Genomic DNA, 18,510 nt, shown 5'->3' on the forward strand with positions numbered 1-18,510 from the left:
TTTGTCCCAAACAAATGATGATGGCCTTGACCAGCCTGTTGCTTTCATTAGCAGGAGGTTACTCCCCAGGGAGCAGCATTGGAGTGCCATTGAGAGGGAGGCCTTTGCTGTGGTTTGGTCCCTGAAGAAGCTGAGACCATACCTCTTTGGTACTCACTTTGCAGTTCAAACTGACCACAGACCTCTCAGATGGCTAATGCAAATGAAAGGTGAAAATCCAAAACTGTTGAGGTGGTCCATCTCCCTACAGGGAATAGACTTTATAGTGGAACACCGACCTGGGACTCCCCATGCCAATGCAGATGGCCTTTCCAGGTTCTTTTTGCCACTATCTTACCTCGAAGGGGAACCCTTGGACTCTACATGCTATTTCTTACTTTGAAATAGTACATACAGAGCCAACTTCCTACACCACTCAAAGGCCACTTCATTTTGCAGCCATGTAATATTTTTCTATAGTAGGAAGGCCCCATGCCCCTGTCCCTCACGACCTTTTTTTTTTTTTTATAAAGATTTTTATTCATTTTGTCTGAATGGAACAGCATGAACACGTTACAACAGTAAGGGGGGTGGGGGAAACAAAAAAACAAAAAAAAAGGGGGGGAAAGAAAAAGGGGAAAGAATAAATATCAACAGTTACCGACAAATTGACACAATTTTAAGATAAACCATCTTCTGCATATTAAGTGTTCCTCTTAGCGGTCTTAGTGACTTTAATAATCTTGATGGCCCTGTCCAGTTCCTTTGGTCTCAGACGTGGATTATAGTCTGTGCTCGGTCCTATCACTCGAGTGTGGGGGCTACAGACTTCGCTACTACCTTCTTTTTTAGGGTTCCGCTTTGCCATCGCACCACTCTTTGTGGGTCTGGTCCCTCTTTTATCACTGATCAGGGTGTGCAGCCCGCTACGTCTCTTCTCCCAGGGTTAAACGGTTTGACCAGGGGTTCTGCTCTAATAGGTTATTCAACTGTCTAGTTGATTGTCCCAGTTCCCCCATATTTTGTTGTATTTGTCTGGGCATCCCCTCACTTCATATATCAGCTTTTCGCATCTTGCGCACCAGTCCATTCCTCGTCTCCATTTGGCGAGGGTCGGAGCTTTTGCAGCCTTCCATTCTGACATGATGTCCCTTTTTGCCACCAAACAGGCTTTCCCTAGGAAAGTGCGATTCGCTCTGCCCAGCCCCAATCCGTCCATGGCCCCCAGCAAAATCGGGATCGGGGATGCCTCTATTCTAGACTGTAGGGTTTCAGAGATCTCTCCCAGGACTGACCCCCAGTATGACTCTATAACTGGACAGGCCCAGATCATATGGAAGAAATCAGCGCCTGTCTGAAGGCATCGGGGGCACTCATCTGTGGGGCGGAGGTTAGCTTGATGGAGCCTTTTAGGGGTGAGGTAGGCTGTGTGTAAGTAGAGGGTTTGTAGCACTTGAAATCGTGTAGATATGGCCAGTGTTCGGGGTGCGGCCAGCGCGTCTCTCCAGTCTAGTTCTTCCATGGGGCCCACCCAACCCTCCCATTTCCGGCGAAGCTTCTCAAGGGGGGGGAGAGGTGTTTGTTAGGATGACTCGATATACCTGGGAGATCCCTCCTTTTTTTGTGTCCCATCATTACCTTTGCTTCGAGAGGGCTGTGCTCCGGAATGTTGTCCCCCGGTTGCAGGTGTACTGCTAGGGCGTGCCTTAGTTGAAGGTATTTGTGAAATTGGGTCTTATTCAGATCGTGTGACCTCTGAAGCTCCTCAAAAGTTCGGATTTGTGAGTCTCCCCAGATATCACCCAGTGTGGATATCCCTATGATGTCCCACTTCCGGAATCCCGCCAGCGTGGAAACCTCCCTCAGCCACCTCCCCTGCCAGAGAGGTGTTTGTTGCGTTAGTCGGGGCCACCACCCCATAGTCTTCTGTGTCGCTCGCCACCCCTTCAACACCATTCCAGTGACTTCAGGGATAGTTTGTGGTATCGTTCCCCCATATAGCGCGTCAAAAACCCCATTGTAGCCCAGTGCTTGGAGCTCTAGTCTATATGTGGGGTCCGTCCAGCCCCCCGATAACCAGTCATTTATCACCTGTATTCGCATGGCTAGGTAATAAAAATAAATATTGGACATCCCTAGGCCCCCTTCATATGTGTCCCTTTGACACGTGGCAAGGGATAGTTTGGTACGGGAGCCGTACCATAGGTATTGGCGCACAGTCGATTCGACTTCACTAAACCACTTCCGGGGGATTGGGTGTGGGAAGTTCTGTAGTTGGTATAAAAAACTAGGGAGTATCATCATCTTATACAATGCGATTCTTCCCAGTATGTTGAGTGGCAAATCTCGCCAGCGTTGAAGTTCTTTTTTGGTCTTTTTAAGAAGTGGTGTGATATTAAGCTCCCACGTTAGTTCGGGAAGCAGCGCTATATGGACTCCTAGATATTTAAAACTGTTACGACGGATTGGGATGTTTTCCTGCCAGTTTATGCAATCTCTAGAGGGGTGTAGGGGGATCAGCAAGGATTTACTAGGATTTAGGGTTAGACCCGAAGCTTGCGAGAAGAGTTCCAGGAGTTCCAAGACACGGGGGCCACTCCTCGCTGGGTTGGAGAGGTAGAGGAGAACGTCGTCAGCATACAATGCCACACGGTCTTCCGGGCTCTGTGGCCATGCCCAGCCCGTCACCAGTGGGTCCTCTCTCACCATTGTGGCCAATGGTTCGATTGCTAGAGCGAAGAGCAGCGAAGAGCAGCGGTGACAGCGGGCATCCTTGCCGTGTCCCGCGACGGATGGGGAATGGATCAGAGGTCACACCGTTTATCTGAACACGGGCTGTTGGATTTGAGTAAAGTAGTTTAACAAGGCTGCGGAACTTGGGCCCAAAACCGTTTTTTATAAGGACTTGCTCTAAGTACGACCAGTCCACCGTATCGAAGGCTTTTTCAAAGTCTATCAGGAGGAGAGCAAGGGGGGATCCAGTCAGGGTGCTACGTTGAGCCATCGCGACATGCAATCTCCTTATGCAGTGTCTCGTGCTGCGGGAGGGCATGAAGCCGCACTGATCTGGGTGTATCAGTGTGGGAAGTACCGCTTTCAGTCTTGTGGCAAGTATTGTTGATAGTACTTTGATCTCCGCATTTAGCAGGGAGATTGGTCTGTAGACTGATCTATTCGGTGATGGCGGTTGTGACTTTGGGATCACCACTATAGTGGCTTGGTCTATCCCAGCGGGGAAGTGGCCAGCCCTCTCTGCTTCATCAAACATGTTGAGTAGGTGGGGGGCTAGGATATCTCCGCATCTTTTATAGAGTTCAGCCGGAAAGCCATCTGGTTCGGGTGTTTTACCCGATGTCAGGGCAGCTATTGCCGTTGTAATTTCGGCCAGGTTTATGGCTTCATCTAGGCTCATTCTGGTTGTGTGCGAGATCCTAGGGAGAGTAATATCGTTCAAGAGTGGGGACTCCCTTTCAGCTAGTGGGCGATGACGCACCTCATATAACTTAGCGTAATAGGAGGCAAAGCTCCTCGCAATTCCACTAGGGGTTCTCTCAACCAGGCCTGTCTCATCCACTACCTCGGGGACAACTCTGTTGGCCAAGGGGCTCGAGGCAAGCCAATGAAGAAGTTTGCCGTTTTTGTCACCCCATCCATAGACACGGGCCGCCGATGCCCTCCAAGCGTGTTTCGCGGCTTCAAGTACCGTCTGCTTTATTTCCTCCCTAGTTGCCGTTAGGCGTCTCAGAACTGAAGCCGAAGCGGCAGTGGTCATAGATCGCTCTAGAGCGAGGGCTCTTATCTCGAGGTCTGTCACTCGTTGATCCCGAGCTCTCTCTCGGGCGCGAAGCTTCGCGTAGCCTCTAAGCGTGGCTTTACATGCCGCCCAGATCGTGCCCGGAGATTGAACTGAGCCCACGTTGTGCTCAAAATATTGGGTAAGGTACTCCCTTATTTCGGAGGTGTGTAGTCCTCGTCCTGCAGATACCATGCATTCATGCGCCACATAGGGCGCTGATTGGAGGTTGCGCTCCCCAATCGGATGCATATTGGGGAGTGATCTGAGACTCCTCTAGCCAATATCTCTGCGCCAGTGACTCTGGAGATGTCCAGTGCGGGCATGAACACCATGTCAATTCTTGCCTGAGAGTGGTGAGCCGCCGAGGTGTGGGTGTATTGTCTTGCCCTAGGGTGCCATGTCCTCCATACCTCACAGAGTCCCATTTTAGTAGCCCATCCGTTTAAACTGGATGCTCTCCCAATTCTGACAGAGGAGACGGGACCGGAAACATCTAGGTTGGGGTCTAAGACAGAGTTGAAGTCTCCCCCTATGAGCGTGAGTCCCTGTGGGAGGTCAGTAAGCGTCCGGCGTAGTTTTAACAAGTAGTTGTCAAAACCAATTGGGGGGGCGTAAGTACACACCGAGTTAATTGTCGATCCGTGTAATGTTCCAGTCACCGTTACGAATCTACCCTGCGGGTCTGACGTGGTGGATGTGATTACTATTGGAAGTGAGCGATGAAGATGGATGGCCACCCCCCTAGAACCTCTAGTGAATCCTGCGTGGAAAACCTTGTCAAAACCCCCTCGCGCTAGGAAGGGGCATTTGGTTCCAAGTAGGTGGGTCTCCTGCAGGAGGACCACCTTCGGGGCGTATCTGCGCAGCGTGCTATACACTGCGGATCTTTTGATCCTGTCTAGAAGGCCGTTAACATTCCAGGATAGGATCTGTGTCAGTGGGGGACCAGTTTGTGCCATGTCTGCGTGGTAGGGATTAAAGGACTTGACCTGGGAACCAGAGATGGGCCTATTGCCTGAGGAGAGTTTATACAGTAGGTGTCGGCGTTGTTACGGTAACTTATCTTAACCACTATGCTGAGCCCTAACGTGAGCTTTAAACATCCCAAGTTCCCCCCACCCCATACTTCTACCCTTGAAGCATCTGTCGCCCTAGAGCCCAACTGGGGCAATACAGTCGCGTCGACTGCCATTGAGTGGAGTGGTGGACCCCTCCTGTGTGTCGGATCAGTTGCAATTAGTTAGTGCGAAACCCCCACCTTTGATAACGTGTCCGGGGTGTACAACAAGTTTGGAAACTTTGTGCCCCCTTGTCTCATTGATGTGGGGCGGTGTCCGAGACTGCCGGTAGGTCCAAGCAAGCCGGAGCTCGGTACATGCGGGGGCGCCATCAGCCAAGTTCAGGGGATTGGCTCAAACGATCCTCCAGTTTGTCCTCTCCCCCAGCTCCGTCGCTTAGGCAATCAATCGGGTCTCCCCCTGGCAAGGGATTTCGGTTAAGATGCGGTTCCTCTTCTACTCGGTGGCTGGGGCTTCCAGGCCTACCCCGCCTGGATCTGGTTCGCTTCCGACCCCTTCTCGTGTTCATCCGGGTAATCGGTTGTGTCCCACCCGGGTTCCTTGGCGGGTCGGTTGGGCCCCGTCGGTTTCCCAAACCCTCCTCCGTCAGCCAGTCCCATGCCTGCTCGGGTGACTCGAAGAAATGCGCCCTGCCCGCTAGGATTACCTTCAGGCGTGCTGGGAAGAGGAGCATGTATGTGAGCTGCATCGCTCTCAGTTTCTGTTTCACTTGTTCATACGAGCGGCGTTTCGTTTGGACCTCACGGGTGTAGTCCGGGAAGACCAAGATTCTCTGGTTGTCCCAAAGGAGGTTGGGTGTGCGTCTGGATTCTCTGAGGACGGCATCTCGATCTTTAAAGTTAAAGAAGCGCGCAATCATGGGTCTTCGAGGGCCCCCAGGCGGGGGTCTCGGGGCCAAGGCCCTGTGTGCTCGCTCTATTGCAAACCACGGCGAGAGAGAGTTCTCCGGCATCCAGGATTTAATCCATGCTTCTAGGAATTCGGCGGGCTTGCCATCCTCCGCTCCCTCTTGCACTCCTACAAAGCGTAGGTTGTTGCGTCTGGAGCGGTTCTCGGCATCTTCGGCTCTGCGGTGGAGTTCTCCAGTCCGCGTCTGCAACTGGGCCACTTTGGTTCTTAGATCCGCCAGTTCATCTTCGGTTTGCGAGACACGGGCCTCCACCTCTGTGATGGGGCCCACTGCATTTCTAAGGTCTTGCCTCACCAGGCCCATTTCTTCCTTCACCTCTCCAATTTTGGATTCCACTGCCCGCTGTGAGGTTTGAATCGCAAGTAGGATGGTGCTGACTCCTTCTGTGGTCTGGTCAGAGGACGCGGTGTCACCTCTGGCCCGGGGAGCCGCCGGCGTGGTAAACTGGTCTATTTTCTGTTGGGATGCTTGCGTTTGCCTGGAGGCTCTGTCTTTCCCCATGCTGCCTATTCTGAGGAGTTACGCCTTTATGTGGGTGAAGTTCAGTTGTCTCGGGGGTTTTCGCGTCTCTTCTTTCCAGGGCCGCTTCGGGTCTATATGATCACCTGTGTGGGGGACTTGGTCGGCAGGGGGCTCGTTAGTCGGATTCCATCCAGTCACTTTAAGTTTCCCGCTAGTCCATGTGAGGGGAAGAGGGCCGACTAGATTACTGCCCGGCGGCCCTCGGACCAGGCCGGGCGGCGGGGGGGGGGCGGCCGGCCCTCCCTCCCCGACCGGAAGTCAGGGGTCTTGGCGTTCTTTTGGTCTTCTTGAGCACCTCGGACTCTCTTTGGTCGGATCTCTAATTATCTTTGCGCCCCCGAGAGTAGCGCCTCACGGCCAGCCCAAGGCGCCAGACGTCTCACTCGGTGCAGGCCACAAGGCGAGCCCCCCAGCGTCCCGGCCCCCTCTTCTCTGTCTCCGCTTGGGAGGGCACAGTACCTCTCACGACTTTCTGTTTCTCCTCCGTGGACCCATGTCAGTTGGGACTTGCCCATCCGCGCACCCGGGCCTCCCTTGATTTCCAGGACTTTTTACATTTGCGCGGTGTCTTGCGGTGGGCCTCAGACGTTTTCTCACCTCCCCTTCACTTGCTGCAGGTTCTCCTTACGATCGCCTGTCTCTATGAGTCTCCCAGGCTCCGATCAGTCAATGTCCCGGGACTTGTGGGCACTCCGTTCCTCGGACTGTCTATGCCCGGCCTGCCACTCTGCTCCCTCAGGTTTTCCCGCAGCTTCTCAGGGGCTCTGGCCTCCGTTCCTACCTCCCGGTCGTTGGATCTTCTCATACCGCTTCCGGCAGTAATTCGTTGCCTCTAGTGTGGGGCCTCGGGCGCTCGTTCCCCCGAGCCTCTAGCTCCCGTCCGTTCTCAGGCGCTCTGGCCACGGAGCTCTGTGGCGCGTCGTCGCATTCCTCCTTGTGGATTCTCGCGGCCTCCGTCAGCCGCGGTTCCCACTAGGCACGCCGGGGGGGGGGGGGAGAAACGGGTACCTCTCTCCTCGCTGCTCCGTCGGCCCCAGGAGCTCCCAGTCGGCAATGCTCGCCCACCCGCAAGGGTGTGCTTCGGTCCGGAGCGCCAGACTCCTCCCCTCCGCCGCGCGGCCTGGAGTCCGCGTCAGTCTCTTTTCTCGCGCCGATCCGGCGTCCTCGGATCTCGGACTCGGACCCACGGGGTTCGGAAAGGACCCCCACCGCCCCCGGGTCTCGGCTGAAGACTCGAGGGGGTCAGTTATGGTGGCAGAATTCGGGCGGATGACGGAGGGGTCCCGAGCACTCTTAGAGTGTGACCGCCATCATGACGCCCGTGGCCACGCCCCTCGTCCCTCACGATCTTAGTCTGCTCTGGAGGACCTTTCTTGCTATGCGTGGTGTACTCCTATGCCAAATAAATTTATTGCACTCCTTCTGCAGCAGAATTGGGATTGCCACTAGAAGTTCCTGAAAGTAGTACAATAATCGTGGTATCATACTCATTTTTAACAAAATCATTCTACCCATCCAAGAGACAAAAAGTGGGCCACATCTATGTAACTCATTTCTAATAGCCTTAATACAATCAGGGTAATTGGCCTTATAAAGGGCATTCAAAGTAGGTGCTGCCCTTTACCCATTGAAATGGGGTTGTGACTTCAAGTGCCTTTTTCGTTGCTTTACTAAGGTGAAAGCCCAACATATCAGTTTGGCAAGGTTAATGTGAAAACCAAAGCACTACGTAATCTGCATCGCAAGGACATGTGATTTGGTATTGTTAGGGCAATGCCTGTAAATTAGTGTATTTTATGTGGACGTCACCCAAGAAATCTATACCAGTGACCTCCTATGTCTGTCTAATTAATAGCGCAAGGGGCTCCACCCCACAGGGCAAACAGCAAAGGGGACATTGGACGTCCCTGCCTCATGCCTATTTTCAACCTCAACTCTTCTGATCTCTCTCCATTGCCCACAGTTCTAGCCCATGGTGTCACATACTCAGACTAGATATAGTATTGCGTATGGGGGCATATGCCTACCTTGCTTAAAACGTTCTGAATAAAGGCCCACTCCACATGGTTGAATGCCTTTTCAGCATTGAGCTCGATGATTAGTAGTATTGGTATAAACCTCCTCTTAAGATTTCTGTATTAGATGGAGAATGTGCCCAACTTTTTTAATTTCTGTCGATTTCTAATGAACCAGACTGATTAGGGTCCATTAGAGAGGACGAAATGTGCTCCAGTCTGTAGATTGGACTTTAATATATATTTTAAAATCAACGTTGCACAGAGAAATAAGTCTGTATGAGAAACATAATGTAGGAAGCTTGTCTTCTTTATGGATATGTGTTATATCTGCTTCCCATATTGTTTCTGTAATTCTGCCTGATTCTCAGAATGAGTTTTATAGCGAAGTCAGCTGGGGGTGGGGGAAGCAACTAGCGAAGGCGCTAGTGGAAAGGGTTAGTAAAGCCAACTTGGCCTGGTAACTTGTTGGACTGGAGACCTTTTATCACTGTTTCCACCTTGCCAGTTGAGTTTGTTGTCCAGCCTGTCCTGCGTTTCTCGCCGTAACATAGGCAACTGGATAGATTTGAGTCTGAGGATCTTGACATTGGCTGTTTTGTGGATCAGTACAGACGGCATGGAACACTCCTTTTGTTTTTGTAGACCTATTTGCATACTCACTATTTGGTTTTGCACTTTAACTTACTGAAAACGAGCAGATAAAAGTTGGTCTGCCTTATTTGCTTTCTCTTAAAATTCCCGCTTAATAAGTAAGAGCAATTTTTTGGTTCACTCTCACAAAAAGAGATCGATCTGGCCATGCAGCCTTGTCATATCCTGCAGCAGCATGAGTGTTTTTTTCCTCCTTATACTGTGATTCCTTTGCTCTCGTCTCCTACTCTAGCTTTGTTTTTGCGAGGGACTGGTTGTGGCACTGGTGCACTAGTATTGCAGTCAGTTTACTGCTTTGAAGGTGTGCAGATTAACACTGGAGGAGGTGGCTTTTGATTAATTATTCACAAAAAATCTCTTTATTCTTCTCTCTAATATCTTGTTCATACTTTCATTGTCATAGGATCAAAGCATCAGTAAGATTTATATCTACACTCTTCTCCACCATGGAAAGTCCCAAATCAATGGTGCGTGGTCTGAAATGGTAATAAACCCTATGTGTATTTTAATCGTTTGGGTGATCATTGAACTTGTATGGCAGGCAGGATCTATCCTGCAGTATAATCTATGGGCATGAGAGAAGAAGTGATACTCCTTGACTTGTGGGTGTAGTTCTTGCTATACATCAACGAGGCCCGGAACTGCTTGATTTAAGGGAATGGGACATAACATCATCTGTAGGAAGTTGGCTCTGTATGTACTATTTCAAAGTAAGAAATAGCATGCACAGAGTCCAAGGGTTCCCCTTAGAGGTAAGATAGTGGCAAAAAGAGATCTAATGCTCTATTTTGTGGTAGTGTGGTCCAGATAAATAGGTTTTTATATAGAAAAATATGTTTTCTTAGTTTATTTTAACAACTGCAGGTTCAAGATCTACAAACAATACTTTAAATGAAAGGTATTTTACTCAGGTATCTTAGGAACTTTGAATCATCACCATAGCATGTACAGTTTTGGCAAAAATGGCAATAAGCTATTTTAAAATGGGACACAGTGCAAAATTCAACAGTTCCTGGGGGAGGTAAGTATTGGTTAGTTTTGCAGGTAAGTAAAGCACTTACAGGGTTCAAAGTTGTGTCCAAGGTAGCCCACCGTTGGGGGTTCAGGGCAACCCCAAAGTTACTATACCAGCAGCTCAGGGCAAGTCAGGTGCAGAGGTCAAAGTGGTGCCCAAAACACATAGGCTTCAATGGAGAAGGGGGCGCCCCAGTTCTAGTCTGCCAGCAGGTAAGTACCCGCGACTTCGGAGGGCAGACCAGGGGTGTTTTGTAGGGCACCGGGGGGGACACAAGTCAGCACAAAAAGTACACCCTCAGCGGCACAGGGGCGGCCGGGTGCAGAGTGCAAACACGCGTCGGGTTTGCAATTGGTTTCAATAGGAGACCCAGGGGTCTCTTCAGCGAAGCAGGCAGGCAAGGGGGGGAGGCGGGGTAGCCACCACCTGGGCAAGGGAGAGGGCCACCTAGGGGTCGCTTCTGCACTGGAGGTCGGATCCTTCAGGTCCTGGGGGCTGCGCGTGCAGTGTCTTTACCAGGCGTCGGGTTCTTTGAAGCAGGCAGTCGCGTCAGGGGGAGCCTCTGGATTCCCTCTGCAGGCGTCGCTATGGAGGCTCAGGGGGGTCAACTCTGGCTACTCACGGGCTCGCAGTCACGGGGAGTCCTCCCTGTAGTGTTGTTTCTCCGCAGGTTGAGCCGGGGGCGTCGGGTGCAGAGTGGAAAGTCTCCGCTTCCGGCGGGAAACGTGTAGTCCTTTAAAAGTTGCATCTTTGTTGCAAAGTTGCAGTTTCTTTGGAACAGGGCCGCTGTCCTCGGGAGTTCTTGGTCCTTTTAGATGCAGGGTAGTCCTCTGAGGCTTCAGAGGTCGCTGGACCCTGGGGGACGCGTCGCTGTTGCAGTTTCCCTAGAAGTGGGGAGACAGGCCGGTAGGGCTGGGGCCAAAGCAGTTGGTGTCTCCGTCTTCTCTGCAGGGCTTCAGGTCAGCAGTCCTTCTTCGCCTTCAGGTTGCAGGAATCTAGTTTCCTGGGTTCTGGGGAGCCCCTAAATACTGAATTTAGGAGTGTGTTTAGGTCTGGGAGGGCAGTAGCCAATGGCTACTGTCCTTGAGGGTGGCTACACCCTCTTTGTACCTCCTCCCTGAGGGGAGGGGGGCACATCCCTATTCCTATTCGGGAAATCCTCCAAAATCAAGATGGAGGATTTCTAAAGGCAGGGGTCACCTCAGCTCAGGACACCTTAGGGGCTGTCCTGACTGGTTGGTGACTCCTCCTTGTTTTTCTCATTATCTCCCCTGGACTTGCCACCAAAAGTGGGGGCTGCGTCCAGGGGACGGGCATCTCCACTAGCTGGAGTGCCCTGGGGCATTGTAACACGAAGCCTTAGCCTTTGAGGCTCACTGCTAGGTGTTACAATTCCTGCAGGGGGAGGTGTGAAGCACCTCCACCCAGAGCAGGCTTTTGTTTCTGTCCTCAGATAGCACAAAGGCCCTCACCACATGGGGTCAGAAACTCGTCTCTCAGCAGCAGGCTGTCACAGACCAGTCAGTCCTGCACTGAAGAATTGGGTAAAATACAGGGGGCATCTCTAAGATGCCCTCTGTGTGCATTTTTTTATAAATCCAACACTGGCATCAGTGTGGGTTTATTATTTTGAGAAGTTTGATACTAAACTTCCCAGTATTTAGTGTAGCCATTATGGAGCTGTGGAGTTTGTTTTTGACAGACTCCCAGACCATATACTCTTATGGCTACCCTGCAATTACAATGTCTAAGGTTTTGCTTAGACACTGTAGGGGCATAGTGCTTATGCACTTATGCCCTCACCTGTGGTATAGTGCACCCTGCCTTAGGGCTGTAAGGCCTGCTAGAGGGGTGACTTACCTATGCCACAGGCAGTGTGAGGTTGGCATGGCACCCTGAGGGGAGTGGCATGTTGACTTAGTCATTTTCTCCCCACCAGCACACACAAGCTGGCAAGCAGTGTGTCTTTGCTGAGTGAGGGGTCCCTAGGGTGGCATAAGACATGCTGCAGCCCTTAGAGACCTTCCCTGGCATCAGGGCCCTTGGTACCAGGTGTACCAGTTACAAGGGAGTTACCTGGGTGCCAGGGTTGTGCCAATTGTGGAGACAATGGTACATTTTAGGTGAAAGAACACTGGTGCTGGGGCCTGGTTAGCAGGGTCCCAGCACACCTCTCAGTCAAGTCAGCATCTGTATCAGGCAAAAGGTGGGGGGTAATTGCAACAGGGAGCCATTTCCTTATGTCATCTGACATATCTATCTAAAGCATTGGTACTAAAAAACATTTTCCCAGGGGCCCAAAAATGTGGTCTGTGTCGTGCCCGGGGGCCGCATTGATGCCAGGGCAGTGGCGGTCAGGTGGGGTGGCTGGGTGGATTGGTGGCAAAGTAGGTGTAGGAGAAGCAAATGATATACATCAGGTGGCTGAAATAAACAATGGGAAACCAGAAAACCTGGAATTAATCTCAGCTTACCCACTTTTTCAAATCGTGTGATCCTAGGCAATTGTTTAGTCTCACTTTCCCTCCTTTTTCTGCATTATCACATTTAAGATGACCCCGAAATACATGATTCATGGTGTGCGCTGCACAAAACCTGCTTCTATGTTTGATTCATTAAACAATAATGTTGTTCATGTATGATAGGAACGCAGGCCACCTATAAAGTGCACATACCAAGTGACTTGTCTCTTTAATTTACTATTGGTGGGGTTCTCAGGGCAAGCAAAATAATTAATGTTTCCAAATGTATGTTTCCAAATTCATGTTTGAAAACTTTCACTTTTAAATGAATACATCTCAATGCACTGATGCAATAAATTGTACTAAAGCAAAAGGTTCTGCATGTTAACTAAATACAGTTTTTTAATTTTGAAGAGACTGTCTTAATTTTACACTTGTGCTGCAAGATGTCTTTAAAATTGAAGGCATTTCTAAAGTTAATTGCAGGAGTCCCTAGTTACTTTCTTTAACACCAATTAAGTTTGAAATAAATGATTGTGTGTCTATTTAGTATTTTTATTGTTAGTACAGAGTCGAGCAAACCGCTGCCTAGTGCTCCTGTTGCCCAAGGGGCCGCATGCAAAGGTCAGAGGGGCCGCATGAGGCCCGCGGGCCATACTTTGAGTATCCATGATCTAAAAGTTGTCAGTCCATATTAGAATTATGGAGCAAGTAGAAGTCACCTCCCCAAATCACTTCAACTGTAGTTTAAATAAAAAAATATATATATATCTAATATTCGTAGTAGGTGAGATTCTTGTTGAGTGTTCTGGGCATATGACCCTATCATGGTGATCTCACTGGAGTTTAGTTTGTCTATTAAAATTGCATATCTTCCCTTCTTAGTGTCTAAAATTGTTCCATTCACATCTATTGCTATTGCTAGGTGACTATGGAGAGACAGCATAAGCCTGCATATGTTTCTTCCTCTGGACTTGGCTTGAATTGCATAGGAGAGGTTGTACACGTCCTTAATTGTGTAGTGCTTCTGAGGATATGTGTTTTCTGGATACATACAATGTCAGGTTGTTCCCCTAAAATTGCCCTCCAGAGTTTATGGCTTTGATCTGTGAATTCATTCTGCTTGCATTCCACAATAGTTAGTCTAACCATATGGATTGGGTATAATGATTCTCTTAGAACACACCGAAAGGCTGATGCCGTGCTCCACTACTGCATGCAATATCCTTGAAGGTGTTGTGTCTGTGAGTCGTTCATCAACCAACACCCCAGCAATGAAAGTTAACCGCATAACTAGAATTCCAGCTTAAAACTAAAATGATTTTTCCAAAAGATGTGCTGGAAAAGCACTTAAATGTTCAGCTGCTCCCGTCTTCACAAATTTGTAGTGTTAGACAAAGCATATTTTACGAAGCGAGTCTTGTTCCACTGCTAGTCTGTCAAAGTCATTTATATGTTAGCTCTTGCGTCACCTGTAGTCAATTGGTGGGTATTCTGCCCCTGCCTCTTCTGTTGCGGTTTTCCTTTTCCCAACCATCTATAGGTCCAAGGCAGTGAGATGAGTTTTGGTGGCAAGGACTTGTGCCCAGGGGACAGCCCCAGTCAATGTGTGCCTTCTTCCTCCAAATGTATATAGTGAGTTTTACTTTCCAATGTAAAAAGGGAATATTTTCTATATTAGATGTCTTATCCAAAGTTCTCTTGTGACATCAGTTAGGGCTCTCTTCCTGGCCAGCGTGCCTTATGAAATGTCTTGGAATAATTGCAGGGTACTTTCTTCAGTCTATAGTGTCAAAGCGAAGGGCCCTTCTGAGTATTTCCTCCTTCATGTTGGAAGAGCTCAGTTCTGATACCATACCCTTGGGCATTTTCTCGGTTCTCTCGTTGGAGGGCCCACTGTACGCGTGTGCACCGTGCCAATAGACTAGGGAACCTCTTACACCCCCCACCCAAAATACATGTTTGAAAATATGTTCTTTGGAGGGATGGTCAAAAATAAGACTTAGGAGGCTTTTCCAGTTTGAGTATGCTGACTTTTAATGAGTACACTCAGTCACATATAACCGTTGAGGTCCTCAGGTATAAGGTAAACTAAGAATTAAATACTCCCATCATTTTATCCCACAGACTATCTAGAGACTGTTAAGCTTTGTGGTAAAGTCTTCTGTAAGAAAATAAATATTCTCTTTCTCCTTAGGTCCTGCAAAGTGGGCCACTGAAACCCCTCAAAAAACAGAAGAATACCCAGGTAAGTGTAGTATGAGAAAAATCAACAGTCAGCAGCTTGGTGTCTCGCAATGACCTGATGTCTTATTACTGTTGTGCCCCGTCCTCTTGTCACCAGTGTGCAGCGATTCCTTCTTTCTATTGGTGCTTTCAAATGTACCTGGTGGGCAGGTTAGGTCAGAATTGCCCTCTTTCTCTACATTTGTTTCATCAATCCCAGTGCCTAGGCCCTTACACATGAGCTGAAACAGGGAGTAAAGTACATCGGAATTAGCCCACAACCAAAAATCCCATATCAGAAATTCCACATTGTCATCCTCTAAGTATTATAGCAGAAAATTAGTGTAGCACAGCCATGCATATAATGACATAGGGCTTTCCATGTTCACAATGGTCCCCAATGGTTCTCAGTACCTGTTCAGTCAGTCCTGAATTGTGACAAGCGTTTCCTAATTGGTCAGTGGCAACCACCATTCTTCTGAGCAGTTCTCTTCCTCCTCGCTCCTTGTGTCCACACAGCTCTGCCTCCATTTGTTGGTTGGGGATGGATGTTTTCCTGGTCCGGCCCCGCCGGCTGGTTTCCCTTGTCAGATTTCCTGCGATTCCTTCTCGCGTCGCATTCGACGGTCCGGCGTGTGTCCTCGGTCCTCCATGTTTCCCTTATGTTTTTTGGTTACTGTGTCCTCCTTCTGTGTCTCTTCAACTCTCTTGCCCGTCTTTTCTCCTCTTGGCTCTGCCCCTTTCGTCCTCTGTGCGCTAGCCTAAGTGTTTTAGGTTTTGCCTGTCTGCGTCCCCTCCCCTCCCTTTTCCCTAACTCTGGTCCTTTCTCTATTTCTAGGTTTTCCTGCATGCAAGGGGCTTTCTCCATGGATTCCTTGTTTGGGTGACAAGGTAAGTATGGGCACTGGCCCTCTGCTTACTCACTTTCACAAAAGTCTGTTTGTTACATAGGAGCCTCCCATCGGCTCTTTGATGTGGTGTATCCAAATGTTGTTGCGTCAGGAGTGATCAAGACCTTCACATTTCAGTTTCACATCTTCCAGCTCTTTCAACTCTGCCTACAGGGTATTTTGCGCCTCCTCCACTCTGGTTAGTAACATTGTTATGGCTTCTTCATTGCTGCTCACTCTGTCCCCCTACACCTTGAATGATTTTGGCCAACACTGTAACAGTAGGCTGCATTTTTGTCCTCGCTGCCTGTAATTGCTGTCCCAGTGCCGCTTTTAACTTATTTTGCATGTCCTCCAGGCAAGAGAGTAGATCCTTTGTGATCAGGGGTGTTACTTCTCCACAATTTTGGCAAGTCAGGACCGGGACACGTGCTGTGTCTGGGGCCAAGTAAAGAGCAAACTACATCCTCCAGAAGCCTGATTCTGTTTTTTCCCACCTGGAGACGGCAGCGGTAGGCCTATTTGGGGCTCAGAAGCTGGGAGGAACTCTTGCAGCGTGGGATGTGTGCTGTGACTGGGGCCAGTTGACGGGCAAACAACATCCCGAGGAGCCTGTTCCTTTATTCTACCAGGAGGTGGCAAGGATAGGCCCATTTGGGGCTTAAAAACTGAGAGGAACTCCTGCAGCGCTGGATGCGCGTGGGCTGAGTCTGGGCCAAGGTTGGGCCAGTCTGTGCCCATCTGAGCCAGGAGGAAGCTGGTTTGGGCCACTCCTCTAACATTTTTACAAAGGCAATGTTACTGACTTTGAAGCACCTGCTCCTGACTCTTTTGAATGTAATTTTGTTTAATTCGCTGGGTAACCAACTGAGGGAAAGTGATTGTTGTTTTAACTTAATAGTTTTTTAGTGGTAGAGATTAACCCACAGTGGGGAAGAGGAATGCTTTGGATGTGGCTGCTAGCTCATCCACAGTAAAAAAGGAAAAAAAAAAAAAAAACTTAAGTAGGCAGGTGAGAATTGCATAATAACTTTAATTGATGATCTTTCAGAGAAAGTAGAGGAACGCAGAGGGTTCCAAAAATGTTCGTGAAGTCAAAGGTGCCTGCTTCTCCCTCACATGTAGTCCAATCAGGGAACCTACAGAAGGCAAGGGCACAGGTGATCAATGGATTGTATTTGTTAATCTGGCTGTCCAATGTCAAAACAGATATGCTGTACTACATAATACAGGTGGAAGTGAAGCTGGACGAGGGGAGGAGAGGGATGATAGTGGCCTTGCTAAGCTACTTAGCGAGGAACTGGGTGAATCTGATTGTGAAAAGGTTGGTGGAAGTTATATTGGGTCTGAAAGATGAGGTGTGCTACTTGAGGCAGACCATAAATGTTTTGGAAGGCAAAATTGATGAGGTGCTGTCATCAAAAAACCATGGCAAGATTGTACAGGCAAATGGACGAAGCAGTGCAGCTTTGGCACAAAGGCCTCATAGTGATCCCACGGTCCAAGGCTCTATTCATTCACATACCCTGCCTCAGGCAGAGCCTTTATCTTCTAATTTTAGCAGGCACTGGGTGTCACCCAGCAGTTAGTTACATCTGGAGGGAGGGGGGAAGGTTGGAGGAATCTGAGAAGTAGGGACCTCGGCTCTGAAAGCTCACAGGGGTTGCCTGTTCAGAGTGGGGCATTAACCGACAAATGGTCTGCTCCTACAAAGCCCATCTCACTTTACCACCTTCGTACACTAGGAAGGAAGGTATATAAGGAAACTCACCCGTATATGTCAGTTCCTTCAAACCAAGGGCAGATATTCCTAACGCAAATCCCAAAGATTATGCAAGGGCAAAGGGAAGGTCAAAATTCCCTAACAAATGAAATCATATATTGGTTTTGGAAGGTCACAAAGTGTTTTTCAATTATTAGGAGTGATATCCTAAGAGTTGAGAGAATTGAGACCCTGGAGAGCCCTGTGACACAGTGAGAATGGTTTTGAAGCACCACACCATGGTGGATGGTCTCTTTTCCATTGATGTTAGCAAAATCTGTAGTGTTAATACCCAAGTCCAGATCACATATAAAGAACTCGTTGAAGTGCCTTTTCAAGGGGAACTGCAGCGTGCCTTAAACTTGTATGTTCAAATGGCATCCAGGATTAGTGGGCTGGGTGATATTGATTGACTGTGTTCAAGTATGAAATCCAGAGTAAACCGAGAAAGGTGCAATATTGGGAATGAATTGATGGATATTAAGTTTGGGGATAGGACTAGAACCTTGGTAGTGTATAATAAAAGTGAGTACCCCTCAAATGATAACAAAGCGGGTGGAGCCAAGAGGAACCCAAAGTTATAAACTTGAGGGTTCCCTTCTAGAGCTTAGATTTAACAACTGACCAAGATATCAAATGGAGAATTCCCCCCTCCCCAAGAGCTGTCCCCAGTGAAATGGACTCCAAGGGTGGCACACTTACTTGATTAGGTGCTGAAATATGAGCTTAGGGCAGCAAATGAGAGACCTCTGTCTGATAGTGAGCGTAGACACACTTTTAATAGCCCAGGAAGTTTCAGTTTAATTAGTTATTCTTTTTTAGTTGACTTGAAGCTATGGCCACTTGTGTGTGATATGGTTGTAATAGACAGTGTTGATAGTGACACTAATGCCTAGAGTCCGTCACTCCTGGGTAGTATTGCGGACAGCCCACTCTTTATCTGAGATTCAGTTGCTTCATTAAAATCCTATTGAAACAGATACTGCCTCTGTTTGTCTTTGTGGATGTGAGACTAATGTAACTGAGAGAAACGGATGAGACCTGAGTGACCAGTGTTTCCCTCAGAAATCAATTATGTCATGCACTCAGCTGCCCAATCATCCCTGCTCTTGGGTAGAGATGAGGCACTGCTAGTTAGCTGGAGCAAAACCCGGATTGGGGCGACAGGTGTCACCTGTAGTGGGTCAGACCGAGTCTCCC

The 18,510-nt window shown here is 49.0% G+C and overlaps 1 long non-coding RNA gene across 1 annotated transcript in view; it reads left to right on the forward strand.

Annotated features, from left to right (window-relative positions):
• Positions 1-18,510, forward strand: part of LOC138249729 (uncharacterized) — a 430,927-nt gene that overhangs the window by 228,190 nt on the left and 184,227 nt on the right. The window contains exons 3-4 of the long non-coding RNA XR_011194837.1: positions 14,630-14,680; positions 15,497-15,549. This is a non-coding gene — a long non-coding RNA (uncharacterized lncRNA). The remainder of the gene's footprint in view (positions 1-14,629; positions 14,681-15,496; positions 15,550-18,510) is intronic.

Source organism: Pleurodeles waltl, chromosome 8 (assembly GCF_031143425.1).
Source record: "Pleurodeles waltl isolate 20211129_DDA chromosome 8, aPleWal1.hap1.20221129, whole genome shotgun sequence".
NCBI classification, from domain to species: Eukaryota; Metazoa; Chordata; class Amphibia; order Caudata; family Salamandridae; genus Pleurodeles; species Pleurodeles waltl.